We start from the raw sequence: 3,651 nt of genomic DNA on the forward strand, positions 1-3,651 counted from the left end.
CTGTGGCATTAATTTTGGCAAGGGAGTCATGTTAGTTTGCCAACTTGACCCAAAAGAAGCTTTTTTGAACTAACATAGTTGTTTAGTAAACCTGATCCTTAAACGCATGGGTTGTTTATTTTTTTAATTTTATTCTGAACTTTGAGTTTGTAATCGTTCTATTGGGTTTTCCTCTTTCGCTGTTCCCCAAAAGCGGATTCATCCCTTTGAAATAAAGGCATCCAACCATTTTTTGTCATTTGTTCAAGTGATTAAATCCCTCATGATTCTGTGGTTGGACCCACAATTCCAAATTCTGAGACAAGCAACTTTAGCTGAAAGTTATGTTCATAGCCACCTTGAGGCCATATGATGAGAGGAAGACTCCAGAATCCTGTGGATAGATCCCATGAGCCCAAGAGGTTCTTTTCTCTGCAGTTCTCTTTTTGGGGCGGAATATGAGTCAGATAATTTAATGCCACCTACCAATACCTAGCATTAATAATTTAAAGGCTGCAACAGATTAGCCCACATGGATCTTATTTATCTTGCCAATTTCAAATTTTAGCTTGCATTTCTAGTTGAGAAAGGCAATAAATCAAGTAAAAAAAAATCCAACCCAGAAGCTTCTGGTTCCTGCCTAGGTAGATGACAAGCACAGGATACTGGCTTCTTCAATCAAATCTATATAAACCGTAAAAGTCAAAGGAAAACATGTATTCTAGGAGCTTAAAGAATCTGCAACAACTCCTAGAGGAACTGATGATTGTCTATGGTTGCATGTGTACAGTGAATGCCTGCATTCTAGGCCAAGGGTGGTCAGAGGAGTGAGTAAAAGGATAGTTTGAAGAAAGTTTTAAAAGTTCTACTCCTACCTCCCCTTTGCGTTATGAGGGAGGGAACCAATCTCCACTTGTTCCTTTGTAGCAAAAATCAAAGTTAAAAGCCCAAGTTGTAGGTGCAGGTGTCATGGGGTGATAATAAGGCAGGGGATTTTAGGGTAAAGAATCACTGGAAACAGATTAGGGCTGACCAGCCTGTCTTAGTCATTCAATCCTGCAACCCTTCTCATCAAAAAATTGAGAGCTGGTAAATTCTAGATGATGAGATGACTTCCTCCCAAAGCTGCCTTTCCCTAAGTGCTTAAAGATGAAATCCTGACAGAAGGAATTTCCTGTTGAAGAGCCAACAAACAGGGGGAGCTCAACAGGCTTCCCACATATAAAGTAGAGGAAGATGGGCACAGATGTTAGCTCAGGGCCAGTCTTCCTCAGCAAAAAGAGGAGGATTGGTGGCAGATGTTAGCTCAGGGCTAATCTTCCTCAAAAAAAACCCAACAAAACATAAAGCTAAGCTGGTGTTAAAAAAATAAGTGATGAGAGTAGGCATCCTTGCCTTGTTTATAATTATAGGGAAAGAGTCTCCAATATTTCACCATTAGATATAACGTTAGCTGTATATTTTTTACAGATGCTCTTTTTCAAATTGACAAATCTTGCTCCTATTTCTAGTTTGGGATTGGGTGTTGAATTTTGGCAAAAGTCCAAAACACTTAAAATTAAGAAATATGCTTGGGGCGAAAAAAAAAGAAATATGCTTAAGAAGATAAGGAAAGATATTGCAATGCAAAGCAAGGGACAAAAACAACACAAGCCAACCAAATAGAAAAATAAAGTATAAACATGTAACAGTTGAAATACACAGCAGTTGAAATTAATAAGAGATACAAAGAGCAGAATTAATTGAGCTGAAGAAGGGATAAGAAAGCCGGAAGACCAAACATAAAACCTCTCCCAGAAGGCAAAAGAGACAATATAAATCTAAGGGATATGGATTGGAGACAAGCCACCATATATAAAAAATATAAGAAGCTCCAGAACAAAAACAAATGAGAGTAAACACTATTTGAAAAATTAATGTAGATAAGTTTCTTAGAGTTAAAGAAAGAAGAAAGACTTAAGATTGAAAGGGCTCATAGAGTAATAAAAACTAGAGATAAGATCAACTATTGAGACAAATTACCATAATTTAAGAATATCAAAGATAGAAGTAATATTTTAAAAGATTCCAGAGAAGGGGATCAAATCTCCTTCAGAAGAACAAGAATCTGATTGGCCACAAACTTCTCAATAGTAACACTGGGTGCAAGAAAACAGTGGAATATTATTTTTTACCTATTAAAAAAAGGTATTTGAAATCTAAAATTTATATCCAGCCAAATAGTCTTTTATATACAAGGACATTATAAGAATATTTTATCCAAATAAAACCCTCTCTGAAAATACTCTTCAAAGAGGTACTTAAAAAATATATAAGTAAACACAGAAGAGTGCTGCCAGAGATATGAGAAATAAGGGAGAATCAAATATTTCAATAAAGTTTATTATTTTACAAAGTGACCTAACACATTTAGTAAAGTTTATTGTTGTCTAAAAAACCTAAGGCCAAAGAAATTTTAAAAGGAATGTATATTCATAACAATCTAAAAGCTTAATTATAGACAATAGCAACATGGAGCAGAGGGAAGAACGAAAGGACAAAGGAAAAGGACCTAAGAATGTGCTCACATGCTTGTCTTTTTAGGAGACATATAAAGATATGGATGAGTGTATTAGTTATTACATTTACCAAATATTCCAGTTTTACTGTCTTCTGACTATATGGGAGGATTGTACTTCTCAGTCACTGGGATTAAGTGGAGACTTGTGGCTCATTCTGGCATTATGATGTGTCACTTTCAGGTCAAAGCATTTAATACCGATGAGAGACCCTCCAGAGCTCTCCCTCCCCACAATCATCACCTTGTTCCATATAGTGGCTGTTTCATGTGTCCTGGCTCCCAAGTGAGGAGAAAGGTAATACAGAGCCTAGCCAACTTAGAATTGACATGCAGCATGAGAAAGAACTATCTTTGTTTTGTTTTGGTGTAATTGTTTTTCACAGCATAATACAGTCTGTCCCAATACAATAAGTCTAAGAAATTGATAAGGGCAATAAGCATGAGTATGAATCTGAGGTTGAGTATCCACCAGAGAACAAAAATAGAATGTAACTTTTTAAAATCAGAAAATATTTTTTTGATTTATTCAATGAAAAGTAGGAAGTAAATTTTAAAAAGAAACAAAATTGCAGAACAGTACATTGAAAACATGAAATAAGATGGCATTGATAACTTAATATAAAATAATCACAATAAATAGCAATAGGTTGAACTCACTATTTAAAAGACAGAAACTCTCAAGTAGAATCAAAGAACGTATACAAGAAGCATACTTAAAACAAGTAGCAGAAAAACCCAAAAATGTTGAAAAAATGAAAGAAAGAAAAAAGATAAAAGAAAGATAAAGATTCAGGCAATATGAACTAAAGGAAAGCTTGAGTATCAGTTTGAAGCTCTAATAAAATAGAATTCAAGGTAAAATAATGAAAGTGATGAAGAAGGATGACACATATTGATAAAAGGAACCAAGAAGAAGAAGATTTAATCATAATAGGAGAGAGAGAGAGACTCAAAATATATAAATAAACAACTGATAAAAGTAGAGGGAGAAATAGATAAATCAACATTTGTAGTTGGAGATATTAACACATCCTTCTAAACTGGTTAATCTAGCACACTAAAAATAAGCACAGATATTAAATATCTAAAAAATACAAGAAATAAGCTCAAAC

The sequence above is a fragment of the Equus caballus genome, chromosome 6 (genome assembly GCF_041296265.1).
Source record: "Equus caballus isolate H_3958 breed thoroughbred chromosome 6, TB-T2T, whole genome shotgun sequence".
NCBI classification, from domain to species: Eukaryota; Metazoa; Chordata; class Mammalia; order Perissodactyla; family Equidae; genus Equus; species Equus caballus.